The sequence below is a fragment of the Mus musculus genome, chromosome 2 (assembly GCF_000001635.26).
Source record: "Mus musculus strain C57BL/6J chromosome 2, GRCm38.p6 C57BL/6J".
Lineage (NCBI taxonomy): Eukaryota > Metazoa > Chordata > Mammalia > Rodentia > Muridae > Mus > Mus musculus.
Window position 1 is genome coordinate 60,583,202 of NC_000068.7, and position 14,477 is coordinate 60,597,678.

A 14,477-nucleotide genomic window follows, 5' to 3' on the forward strand; every position below is an offset into this window, starting at 1 on the left:
TTATGGGATGGAAGAATTATGAATTACAGTTTCTTCCTAGGTGGTTGTGCAACCCAGTGGGCAGGAATAGATCAGGTTGCCTAGCCTTTTCTCAATGCAGAGTGATTTTGCACAGGAGGTCAGCAGCACAGAAGCAGCCCTGTGTAGTCTACAACACAAAAGAATCAACAAATCGGTCCAAGGTCCACTTAACCACTAACACCCTCCTAGTAGGTGCTGCATCCAGAGTTACTGCGCTTAGTGACAGAACTCCTCAGGCCAACTGACTTGTCAAGGGAGCCACGGTGAAACCACAAACACATTTTCTTGCTTTTGAGTTTTGTTGGCACGAATCTGTTGTAGCAATGTAATGAATTCTAGTGAAAGTATTCCTACTTACTATATTTCACTTATGCCTGGCTTCTCCTTTCTATCTGTACTTTCCTATCCAGATTTATAAGAATGGTAGGGCATATTTATGAATCATCAACCTTTTGGCAAAGAGATGGGTTAGTAGAGATTGAGCCCAGGGCCTTGCCCATGCCAAGCAAATATTTTATTACTGAGCAATAGCCGCAGCCAGTATTAATATTTAAGTGAAGGCTTTGAAGGCCATCCAACCTTCTTTAGTAGTTAAACATTGCTGTTAGTGTGATAGCGTCTGTTGTGCCATGAGCCTGCAAGAAGATCTAAAAGAAATCGGCAATTGAGAGGTGAAAGAATATCGGAGTACTTTCATTTAATTGGGGACGTTATTCTGGGTCGGACATGTTATTTGGGTGTGGAGGGTTCAGAAGAATATTCCAGGAAACACTTGTTTCTGGTGATGAAGAGGAGTTGAGAGTCACCACATGGACTGAGAGCCCCAGATAGCTGGCCTTCCTACTCTTATCACAGAGCTAGACCTGCTGCCTGGGCTGGCAAAGCAACTGGCAAAGCTACTCTGAACATGGTATAGGAACTGCTGCAGCTGGGTTTTACTACCAAGAGGATGGTGGCACTTGGTGCTATGATTAGGTTCCTCGGGGGATAACTGCCTCAAAAGAATGAGCGAGCGTATTAAAAAATAAGTGGCCAGCCACCTTTCATGCCCATGCTTTGTTCCCAGTATGCTTTGTTCCCAGTATCACCCCTGCCTAGGATTTTTTTCTTTCCTTTTCCTAAATTTACCAACACTCTCCAACCCCCGCCAAACAAGCTATTTCTTTCTTCTCTTGCCACTGACTCAGGAATATACAGTTCATATTAGCCTAGCACTGCATTCTTCTTTTGAAACTTTGATTTCCTTATTGGCTAGGTCCTTTACAATGCAAGAGCCTCTGAAAGTTACCACGGACATTACTCCCAAGCACTAAAACAGTGACAAACTCCAAATAAACCAAATCATTACTTCTTTAGAAAGTGAAAGATAGCCGAATACTTGGCCATTTTTTTTGAGGCTATTATGTAACCTTTTATGGTCAATTACTAGGTCCAATAGTGAGTAGGGACCACCCACCTTGTGTGGTAAGTGTTTTGCTTAAATAACAACAGTGGACTCTTTGTTTTCAAGCTGGCCTTTGATTTGAACTGTGTCCCAGTGACGGGGGAATTTCAAAGCTTAAGAAAGCACTGAAAGACTCCGAAAGGAGCCCCTCGCTCAGGCCTTAGGACAATAGCGGACACCCAAGAACTCACGACAGACCGAGCTTGTTGCAAACCACATGAGGCTTTATTCGGGGAAAGCCAGAGCACTGGGGACGACTCATATCCCACACAGGGGTAGAGGAGTCAACCTCAAGGGGAAAGAGTTCCCAGTTTTTATAGGCCCTCAGAGGGGAAAAGAGAAGGGGGAGAGTAGGGGATTTCCAGATCTAAACAATGTCTATTCTCAAGAAATGGGTATGGGAGGGGTACAAAGAAAGAGTCTAATAAAGGTGCAGCAATGGGCACACACCTGGTCAGAACATTGGCAGACACACAGGTTCAAGGAGTGGCCAGAGCATTGTGCACCTCTATTTTTCTAAATCAGTGAAGCTAGTTCTGCTAACACTGACGTCTCTCTTGCCAATTTCAGGGCTTCTGTGTCCTTTTACATTCTGCCAGGATCTTTCAGCACCATGTCCAGAAAACAGTGGTTTTGATTTAACAGTCTAGTGAAATCATCTAATTCCACTTTTTCAGCACATACTTGCTCTTCTTTCTCCCCCAGTTCACCTGCTTCTTTCTTAAGTATGCTGGTGTTGACCCTAGCACCTTTGTACTAAATCACTGTCTTCCTACACAGGTCCTTGCCCAAAAATTTGAACTGTGGCTGTCGGTGCCTCTTCCTACATCATGGGATGACATTATGTCCTGCCTTATGTTCTGCAATGCTCTCAACACTGCTAGGCTGTCTTAGTTCAGGTTCTCCATAAAACAAGGGCCTGCAGCAAAGTTCCATGCTAATGTTTTATTTGGAGGTGCTCTACCAGGGGAAAGACAAGTGTGGGAAGGGGTAAGAGATGGCAATCACACGATGATGCTGTAGGATGCTGGTGACCTGGTTCCCAGAAACTGCTGCTGTTGGCTCAGCTCCAATGTGTCTTCTGATTCCTTCCCATTTCTACTTCTTGGGTCTCTTCATGCTTCTTTTGGGTGCTAGCTTTCCTGCATTGTCCTGTTGTGCTATTGGTCCATTAGCACACCAACTGGCAAACTACTCTGAACATGTTATAGGAACTAAGACCGCTGGGTTTTACTACCAAGAAGATGGTGGCACTTGGTCTTATGACTAGTCCAGGCACAGACCTGAGAGGCTGGCAAGGCCTAGTAGGTGTGAGATAAGCAGATTCTTGTCTATTGTCCCAACACTACATTCTTAAGTATGTATTATTATCTCCCCCATTGGTATAGAGACTGATCCCTAATTCTTAGGTGCAGAAGATGTATCAGTTGAGAGTCCACAGCTCAGACTATAAATAGGGATTGTGCTGTTTTAGTAAAGAGGCTGTTGTGGTTTCTCTTCAAAGATGCATGAGTTTGAGAGCTCTGGTTGAGTTCCCAGGACCAGGCATGATCTCTTTCTTGCTGAGAGGGTCATAAGTCCAATTAGAAAGTCGTTGGAAAAAAAAGCCGGGCATGGTGGCACACGACTTTAATCCCAGCACTCAGGAAGCAGAGGCAGGTGGGTTTCTGAGTTCAAGGCCAGCCTCGTCCACAAAGTGAGTTCCAGGCCAGCCAGGGCTATACAGAGAAACCCTGTCTCGAAAAAAAACCAAAAAGAAAAAAGAAAAGAAAAGAAAAAAAAGTTGTTGGTTACCACCAATGTATGTGTGCCACTACTGTACCCTCCAGGTTAGCATGCCATGTCAGCCATTCTTGTAGCTCTTAGGAATCACTTCCGGGTAGTACTGTTGATTTCTTCCCTCCTTTGAAGCTAGCATAGTGCTTTGCTTTCTGATAGTCTTCAGAGAGGAGGCTTTCCAGTCAGTATGAGCTCAAGGGTCTTTGAGTCCTGTGTCTGAATACATTATCTCTTCATCCATTAATAGGTATTTATCTTCTACCTCTGAGGAACTGTTTCTTAGAAACTAAAGCTCCAAAATCTAGAAATCCAATACCTGTTGTTATTTGAATACCACTTAAAAAGTAATTTTTCTTTTTAATGTTTCCTTTTGTAAGATGGTAACAATCTCTCCCTCTTCTAGTTTTCTTTAACTATCCCTGACACACAGTAAATTAATTCAATAAATATTTATTTTATACTCCTTATGGCGATGGATATATTGTGAGCACAGGGATCTCACTGTGGAATTTTGTCTTCCAGAAATATAAGAAGCGGAGAGGTTTCTGCCTCAGGCCCCGGCGGCGGGAGCCTCCTTGGCTCCGGGACTCCGCGGAGGGCAGGCTGCACGGGTGAGGGTGTGGAATACAGAGGCCAGCCATTTCAGGGACAGGCGAGAGCCAGAGAGCTTCTGAGGTGGCGCCATCTTCGGCTCCAGAAAACTGGCCACCTTCCTGGCCAAAGCAACACAGCTCCTGGGAAAGATCCTGTTTGGGCGTTCATCTTCAGCCAGGAGGAGGTCCAAACACCAGATAACTGTGCACCTTCCCTGAAAGAGGAGAGCTTGCCTGCAGAGACTGCTCTGACCACTGAAACTCAGAGGAGAGTGCTAGTCTCCCACATCTGCTGATAGAGGGTAACAAAATCAACAGAGGAACAATCTCTAAACAAAGACAACTATAACAACTAACTCCAGAGATTTCCAGATGGCGAAAGGTAAACGTAAGAATCCTACTAACAGAAACCAGGACCACTCACCATCATCAGAACCCAGAACGCCCACTTCGCCCAGTCCAGGGCATCCTAACACACCTGAAAAGGTAGACCTGGATTTAAAAGCATATCTCATGATGATGGTAGAGGACATAAAGAAGGAATTTAATAACTCACTTAAAGAAATACAGGAGAACACTGCTAAAGAGTTACAAGTCCTTAAAGAAAAACAGGAAAACACAACCAAACAGGTAGAAGTCCTTATAGAAAAAACAGGAAAACACATCCAAACAGATGATGGAAATGAACAAAACCATACTAGATCTAAAAAGGGAAGTAGACACAATGAAGAAAACCCAAAGTGAGGCAACGCTGGAGATAGAAACCCTAGGAAAGAAATCTGGAACCATAGATGCCAGCATCAGCAACAGAATACAAGAGATGGAAGAGAGAATCTCAGGTGCAGAAGATTCCATAGAGAACATCGGCACAACAATCAAAGAAAATGGAAAATGCAAAAAGATCCTAACTCAAAACATCCAGGAAATCCAGGACACAATGAGAAGACCAAACCTACACATAATAGGAGTGGATGAGAATGAAGATTTTCAACTCAAAGGACCAGCAAACATCTTCAACAAAATTATTGAAGAAAACGTCCCAAATCTAAAGAAAGAGATGCCCATGAACATACAAGAAGCCTACAGAACTCCAAATAGACTGGACCAGAAAAGAAATTCCTCCCGACACATAATAATCAGAACATCAAATGCACTAAATAAAGATAGAATACTAAAAGCAGTAAGGGAAAAAGGTCAAGTAACATATAAAGGCAAGCCTAACAGAATTACACCAGATTTTTCACCAGAGACTATGAAAGCCAGAAGAGCCTGGACAGATGTTATACAGACACTAAGAGAACACAAATTCCAGCCCAGGCTACTATACCCAGCCAAACTCTCAATTATCATAGATGGAGAAACCAAAGTATTCCACGACAAAACTAAATTCACCCATTATCTCTCCACGAATCCAGCCCTTCAAGGGATAATAACAGAAAAAAACCAATACAAGGATGGGAACCACGCGCTAGAAAAAACAAGAAGATAATCCCTCAACAAAACTAAAAGAAGACAGCCACAAGAACAGAATGCCAACTTTAACAACAAAAATAACAGGAAGCAACAATTACTTTTCCTTAATATCTCTTAATATCAATGGTCTCAACACCCCAATAAAAAGACATAGACTAACAAACTGGCTACACAAACAAGACCCAACATTTTGCTGCTTACAGGAAACTCATCTCAGAGAAAAAGATAGACACTACCTCATAATGAAAGGCTGGAAAACAATTTTCCAAGCAAATGGTATGAAGAAACAAGCTGGAGTAGCCATCCTAATATCTGATAAGATTGACTTCCAACCCAAAGTCATCAAAAAAGACAAAGAGGGGCACTTCATTCTCATCAAAGGTAAAATCCTCCAAGAGGAACTCTCAATTCTGAATATCTATGCTCCAAATACAAGGGCAGCCACATTCATTAAAGAAACTTTAGTAAAGCTCAAAGCACACATTGCACCTCACACAATAATAGTGGGAGACTTCAACACACCACTTTCATCAAGGGACAGATCATGGAAACAGAAACTAAACAGGGACACAGTGAAACTAACAGAAGTGATGAAACAAATGGACTTAACAGATATCTACAGAACATTTTATCCTAAAACAAAAGGATATACCTTCTTCTCAGCACCTCATGGTACCTTCTCTAAAATTGACCACATAATTGGTCACAAAACAAACCTCAACATATACAAAAATATTGAAATTGTCCCATGCATCCTATCAGACCACCATGGTCTAAGGCTGGTCTTCAATAACAAAATAAATAATAGAAAGCCAACATTCACGTGGAAACTGAACAACACTCTTCTCAATGATACCTTGGTCAAGGAAGGAATAAAGAAAGAAATTAAGGACTTTTTGGAGTTTAATGAAAATGAAGCTACAACATACCCAAACTTATGGGACACAATGAAAGCATTCCTAAGAGGAAAACTCATAGCTCTGAGTGCCTCCAAAAAGAAACTAGAGAGAGCACACATTAGAAGCTTGACAACACACCTAAAACGTCTAGAAGAAAAGGAAGCAAATTCACCCAAGAGGAGTAGAAGGCAGGAAATAATCAAACTCAGGGGTGAAATCAACCAAGTGGAAACAAGAAGGACTGTTCAAAGAATCAACCAATCAAGGAGCTGGTTCTTTGAGAAAATCAACAAGATAGATAAAACCCTTAGCCAGACTCACCAGAGGGCACAGGGAAAGCATCCTAATTAACAAAATTAGAAATGAAAAGGGAGACATAACAACAGATCCTGAAGAAATCCAAAACACCATCAGATCCTTCTACAAAAGGCTATACTCAACAAAACTGGAAATCCTGGACGAAATGGACAAATTTCTGGACAGATACCAGGTACCAAAGTTGAATCAGGATCAAGTTGACCATCTAAACAGTCCCATATCCCCTAAAGAAATAGAAGCAGTTATTAATAGTCTCCCAGAAAAAAAAAAAAAAACCCAGGACCAGACGGATTTAGTGCAGAGTTCTACCAGACCTTCAAAGAAGATCTAATTCCAGTTCTTCACAAACTATTCCACAAGATAGAAGTAGAAGGTACCCTACCCAACTCATTTTATGAAGCCACTATTACTCTGATACCTAAGCCACAGAAAGACCCAACAAAGATAGAGAACTTCAGACCAATTTCCCTTATGAATATCGATGCAAAAATCCTCAATAAAGTTCTTGCTAACCGAATCCAAGAACACATCAAAACAATCATCCATCCTGACCAAGTAGGTTTCATCCCAGGGATGCAGGGATGGTTCAATATACGGAAATCCATCAATGTAATCCAGTATATAAACAAACTCAAAGACAAAAACCACATGATCGTCTTGTTAGATGCTGAGAAAGCATTTGACAAAATCCAACATCCATTCGTGATAAAAGTCTTGGAAAGATCAGGAATTCAAGGCCCATACCTAAACATGATAAAAGCAATCTACAGCAAACCAATAGCCAACATCAAAGTAAATGGTGAGAAGCTGGAAGCAATCCCACTAAAATCAGGGACTAGACAAGGCTGTCCACTCTCGCCCTACCTATTCAACATTGTACTTGAAGTCCTAGCCAGAGCAATTAGACGACAAAAGGAGGTCAAGGGGATACAAATTGGAAAGGAAGAAGTAAAATATCACTTTTTGCAGATGATATGATAGTATATATAAGTGACCCTAAAAATTCCACCAGAGAACTCCTAAGCCTGATAAACAGCTTCAGTGAAGTAGCTGGATATAAAATAAACTCAAACAAGTCAATGGCCTTTCTCTACACAAAGAATAAACAGGCTGAGAAAGAAATTAGGGAAACAACACCCTTCTCAATAGCACAAATAATATAAAATACCTTGGCGTGACTCTAACTAAGGAAGTGAAAGATCTGTATGATAAGAACTTCAAGTCTCTAAAGAAAGAAATTAAAGAAGATCTCAGAAGATGGAAAGATCTCCCATGCTCATGGATTGGCAGGATCAACATTGTAAAAATGGCCATCTTGCCAAAAGCAATCTACAGATTCAATGCAATCCCCATCAAAATTCCAACTCAATTCTTCAACGAATTAGAAAGGGCAATCGGCAGATTCATCTGGAATAACAAAAAACCGAGGATAGCAAAAACTCTTCTCAAGGATAAAAGAACCTCTGGTGGAATCACCATGACGGACCTAAAACTGTACTACAGAGCAATTGTGATCAAAACTGCATGGTACTGGTATAGTGACAGACAAGTAGACCAATGGAACAGAATTGAAGACCCAGAAATGAACCCACACACCTATGGTCACTTGATCTTTGACAAGGGAGCTAAAACCATCCAGTGGAAAAAAGACAGCATTTTCAACAAATGGTGCTGGCACAACTGGCGGTTATCATGTAGAAGAATGCGAATTGATCCATTTCTATCTCCTTGTACTAAGGTCAAATCTAAGTGGATTAAGGAACTCCACATAAAACCAGAGACACTGAAACTTATAGAGGAGAAAGTAGGGAAAAGCCTTGAAGATATGGGTACAGGGGAAAAATTCCTGAATAGAACAGCAATGGCTTGTGCTGTAAGATCAAGAATCGATAAATGGGACCTCATAAAATTGCAAAGCTTCTGCAAAGCAAAAGACACTGTCAATAAGACAAAAAGGCCACCAACAGATTGGGAAAGGATCTTTACCTATCCCAAATCGGATAGGGGACTAAAATCCAATATATATAAAGAACTCAAGAAGGTGGACTCCAGAAAATCAAATAACCCCATTAAAAAATGGGGCTCAGAGCTGAACAAAGAATTCTCACCTGAGGAATACCGAATGGCAGAGAAGCACCTGAAAAAATGTTCAACATCCTTAATCATCAGGGAAATGCAAATCAAAACAACCCTGAGATTCTACCTCACACCAGTCAGAATGGCTAAGATCAAAAATTCAGGTGACAGCAGATGCTGGCGAGGATGTGGAGAAAGAGGAACACTCCTCCATTGTTGGTGGGATTGCAAGCTTGTACAACCACTCTGGAAATCAGTCTGGCGGTTCCTCAGAAAATTGGACATAGTACTACCGGAGGATCCCGCAATACCTCTCCTGGGCATATATCCAGAAGATGTCCCAACCGGTAAGAAGAACACATGCTCCACTATGTTCATAGCAGCCTTATTTATAATAGCCAGAAGCTGGAAAGAACCCAGATGCCCCTCAACAGAGGAATGGATACAGAAAATGTGGTACATTTACACAATGGAATACTACTCAGCTATTAAAAAAATGAATTTATGAAATTCCTAGGCAAATGGATGGACCTGGAGGGTATCATCCTGAGTGAGGTAAGCCAATCACAAAGGAACTCGCACAATATGTACTCACTGATAAGTGGATATTAGCCCAGAAACTTAGGATACCCAAGATATAAGATACAACTTGCCAAACGCATGAAATTCAAGAAGAACGAAGACCAAAGTGTGGACACTCTACCCTTTCTTAGAAATGGGAACAAAACACCCATAGAAGGAGTTACAGAGACAAAATTTGGAGCTGTGACGAAAGGATGGACCATCTAGTGACTGCCATATGCAAGGATCCATCCCATAATCAGCTTCCAAATGCTGACACCATTGCATACACTAGCAAGATTTTGCTGAAAGGACCCAGATATAGCTCTCCCTTGTGAGACTATGCCGGGGCCTAGCAAACACAGAAGTGGATGATCACAGTCAGCTATTGGATGGGTCACACGGCCCCTTATGGAGGAGCTAGAGAAATTACCCAAGGAGCTAAAGGGAACTGCAACCCTATAGGTGGAACAACAATATGAACTAACTAGTACCCGGGAGCTCTTGTCTTTAGCTGCATATGTATCAAAAGATGGCCTAGTCGGTCATCACTGCAAAGAGAGGCCCATTGGACTTGCAAACTTTATATGCCCCAGTACAGGGGAACACCAGGGCCAAAAAGGGGCAGTGGGTGGGTAGGGGATTGGGGGGGTGGGTATGGGGGACCTTTTGGATAGCATTGAAAATGTAAACGAGGAAAATACCTAATAAAAAAAGAAAAAAAAAGAAATATAAGAAGCTATACCCATAAAGTCTCAACATAGCTGCCTTAACAAGACCTGGACAAGGATGACACCAATAGGCATGCGATGGGGGAAAGCTCATGAGACCTCAAACCTGTAGTTCCAGACAAAGACTACAGGCAACAAAGGAATTCAGGAGAAGGATAAATAGTCTTCCTTGGGGAAGAGCACATCAATTTAATATATCATACCAAATGATAAGCTCTGAAAACATATGCATACAAGTGACATTATATAGACTGAGCAGGTTGTATTTAGGTATATACATTTATACATATATACACACACATTTTATACACACACACACACATATGTATATAGCAACAATTAAAGAAAAAAGAGGCCATGAATTTGAAGAACAGAGATGAACATGGAACATATGGGAAACTTTGGAGGAAGAAAAGGGAAAGAAGAAATGATGTAATTATATTATCATCTCAAAAAAATTTAAAAAAGAAATAGCACATCTCAGAAATAACTACTCCTGATTTGACTTTGCATTTTTCTAAGGAATGGAGATAGAGAGATTAATTTGACTTTGTGAGCATTATTTCTTCTTCTTAATTCTCTGTACTCATGTATTCATAAGTCTGGTATGTCTATTTACCAATAATAAGCATTCTGAGAAGGGAATCAGGAAAACAATTGCATTTATAATGCCTTTTAAAACCTAGTAATAAACTTAACCAGGAAACTGAAAGATCTCTAAGAGTGAACAATTCAAAAACATGGAAGCAAGAAATTGAAAAAAAACCAGAAGATGAAATTTCCATGCTCATGGGTTGGCAGAATTAAAGTAGGGAAAAAGGGTGTCTTACCAAGTGCAATCCCAACATACTGCTAATGACCATCTATATAAACAATAAAATCAACTTCATAATTCACAAGAAAGCATAAAAGATGACAGATAAACAAAGCAAGTCTGAGCAAAAAGAAAACTACTGGAGCTATGACCATACTTGATTTCAAGTTACACCATAGAGCCACAGTAACAAAGCCACGTGGCACTGTCACAAAGTAGCATGAAGATCAAGGAAGTAGATTAGAAATTACAGAATTACCACCCCCCCAATAGGGACAGCCATCTGATTTTTTCCAAAGATGCCCCCCCCCAAAAAAACAAAAAACCCCCACACACACATTGTGGGAGAAAGATAGCCTCACACATGGGAAAACTTGATATCCAAATGTATAAAAAAAATGAAGCCTCAATCTTATCTGTACAAAACTCAAATGTATCAAAAATCTTAATCTGAGAGGAGAAAGTCTGAAAGTAATAGAGGAAAATGCAGCCAAACACTTGAAAGTCTGGTCATTCTGAAAGGGACTCCAAGAACTCAAGCAACAACACCCAGAATTGACAAATGGGACTGCAAGGAATTTTAAAAATAATTCTTCATAGCAAAGGAAATAGTTTGTCAAGTAATGAGACATCCTATAGAATGAGAGAAAATCTTGGTTAGCTCTTCATCTGACACAAAACTAATATCCAGAATACATAAGAGCTCAAAAAATTAGATTAAAAGAACCCAAACGAGGGGCTGGGAGGAGGGCTTAGTTAGTACAGTGTTTGCTGTGCATTATCAGGACCCAAATTCAGATCCCAAGAACCTATGCAAAAACAAGACATGGTGATGTATCTTTAAGCACAGTGCTGGGTAGGGTATGGGGAAAGACTATGGTAGAAGGATCTCAGGGCTAGGTGGCCAGTCAACTGGTGTGTTCCAGGTTCAGTGAGCAATTCTGTCTCAAAAAACAAGGTGAAGACTGACTGAAGAGGATACCCAATGTGGAGCTCTGGTTTTATATGCATATACATGCACACAAATATCACATGCACACACATAAATCACATTCATATACACATGTACATCAGAGAAAGAGAAAGGAGAGAGAGAGAGAGAGAGAGAGAGAGAGAGAGAGAGAGAGAGAGAGAGAGAGAACAATATCCCACCAACTAAACCAATAAATGGGAGAATAAGGTTCTAAAAGGTGATATGTAAATAACCAATAAATATATGAAAAACCATTCAATATCTTTAGCCACCATGGAAATACAAACTAAGTCAAGGCAGTGGGCTCTGATGTTAAAGTCCTGTTCCCCAATTGGTTCTTGATTTGTCAGTAAAGAAGACTGGGGTCCAATTGCTGGGTGGAAGGTACAGGCGGGACTTCTGGTTCCCAGGAGGAAAAAGGCAGATGCAGGGAAGGGGAGAGGGTCTTTTTGCCATGCTTTGCAGGAGGAAGAATGCAGCAACCATGTGAGGTCTCTGGGGGAGCTGGGGCCGGTGGTCTCTGCTACAGGCAGGTGGCCAAGGATGTTTGGCAGGGGCTAGGTGGGACTAGCCACTGACGTTTAGGACAGGTGGAGAGACAGAGATAATAAATGGGTAAGGGCACGATTTTCCAGGCTGGAGACTCTCTCTCTGTGTGTGTGTGTGTGTGTGTGTGTGTGTGTGTGTGTGTGTGTGTGTGTATGTGTGTGTGTGTGCGCGCCTTTTCTTCTTTCTTTCTTTCTTTTCTTCTTCTTCTTCTTCTTCTTCTTCTTCTTCTTCTTCTTCTTCTTCTTCTTCTTCTTCTTCTTCTTCTTCTTCTTCTTTTCTTCTTCTTCTTCTTCTTCTTCTTCTTCTTCTTCTTCTTCTTCTTCTTCTTCTTCTTCTTCTTTTCTTCTTCTTCTTCTTCTTCTTCTTCTTCTTCTTCTTCTTCTTCTTCTTCTTCTTCTTCTTCTTCTTCTCCTTCTCCTTCTCCTTCTCCTTCTCCTTCTCCTTCTCCTTCTCCTTCTCCTTCTCCTTCTCCTCCTCCTCCTCCTCCTCCTCCTCCTCCTCCTCCTCCTCCTCCTCCTCCTCCTCCTCCTCCTTCTCCTTCTCCTTCTCCTTCTTCCTTATTTGTACTTATCACTTTTATTTGTAACAAATTATTCCCAATTTCTTCTGCTCAAAAGTTCTTTGAGACAATTCCATCAGCCTTAGCCAATTGGAGAATAGAATTATCTGGCTTGCTCATCCTGCGAGTGAACCCACAAGTGCCATAGGTTTTAAAATGGCCATTAAACCAGCCTGTGACCCTGACAACCTCGGCCACATTCATATGAAAGGACACGTGGTCCTTGGTAGCAAAGATGTGGTTGCTCCCGGAGCATTTCCGTGGCACATACAGGTCCACAAATTCACCGGCTTCATTCTACATTCTGAGGCCATCCCTGCTCACTGGTCCAGAAAGAGTGCAGAAAGCAGGTATATGTCTTTTATTCTCCAATTCAAGGGTCTCAGGAGGGGACTGGTAGCATGGTCACCTCCTGGACTGAAGGCTGTAGAGCAAAAGGGAAGCTGAGTAGGGGCTCCAGAGTACAGCTGTCCTGGAGCAAAAGGTAGTAGTTTAAAACTAGATGCTGACAAGGATGTAGAGAAAGAGGAACACTTCTCCATTGCTGGTGGGATTGCAAGCTGGTACAACCACTCTGGAATTCAGTCTGGTGGTTCCTTAGAAAATTGGGCATAGTACTACCTGAGGACCCAGCTATACCACTCCTGGGCATATACCCCAAAGATGCTCCAACATATAACAAGGACACATACTCCACTATGTTCATAGCAGCCTTATTTATAATAGCCAGAAGCTAGAAAGAACCCAGATGTCCCTCAACAGAGGAATGGATACAGAAAATGTGACACATTTACACAATGGAGTACTACTCAGCTATTCAAAGCAATGAATTCATGAAATGAATTCTTAGGCAAATGGATGGAACTAGAATATATCATCCTGAGTGAGGTAATTCAATCACAAAAGAACATACATGGTATGTACTCACTTATAAGTCGATATTACCGCAAAAGCTCAGAATATCCAAGATACAGTTCACAGACCACATGAAGTTCAAGAAGGAGGAAGACCAAAATTGTGGATACTTCGGTCCTTCTTAGAAGGGGGAACAAAATACCCATGGGAGAAGACACAGAGACAAAGTGTGGAGCAAAGAGTGAAGAAAAGGCTATCCAGAGACTGCCCCATCTGGGGATCCATCGCATATACAGTCACCAAACCCAGACACTATTGTAGATGCCAACAAGTGCTTGCTGACAGGAGCTTGATATAGTTGGTCTCGAGAGGCTCTGCCAGAGACCAATATAGAGGCAGTTGCTTGTAGCCAACCATTGGACTGAGCATGGGATCCCCAATGGAGGAGTTAGAGAAAGGACTGAAGGAATTGAAGGGATTTGTAACCCCATAAGAAGAACAACAATATCAAATAACCAGACTTCCCAGAGCTCCCAAGGACTAAACCACCAACCAAAGAGTACATGGAGTGACTCATGGCTCCAGGCGCATATGTAGCAGAGGATGGCCTTGTCAGGCATCAATGGGAGGAGAGGCCCTTGGTCCTGTGAAGGCTCAATGCACCAGTATAGGTGGATGGGGGAACACCCTCATAGAAGCTGGAAGATGGAGGGCTGGAAAGAGGGGTTCTGGAGGGGATACTGGGAAAGGGGATAACACTTGAAATGTAAATAAAGAAAATATCCGATAAAAGAAAAACTACATGCAATAACTAAGACTATTCCAAGAGTCT

The 14,477-nt window shown here is 41.7% G+C and overlaps 1 pseudogene; it reads right to left on the minus strand.

Annotated features, from left to right (window-relative positions):
* Positions 1–12,841: 12,841 nt before the first annotated feature.
* Positions 12,842–13,093, minus strand: Gm13567 (annotated as a pseudogene).
* Positions 13,094–14,477: the final 1,384 nt, after the last annotated feature.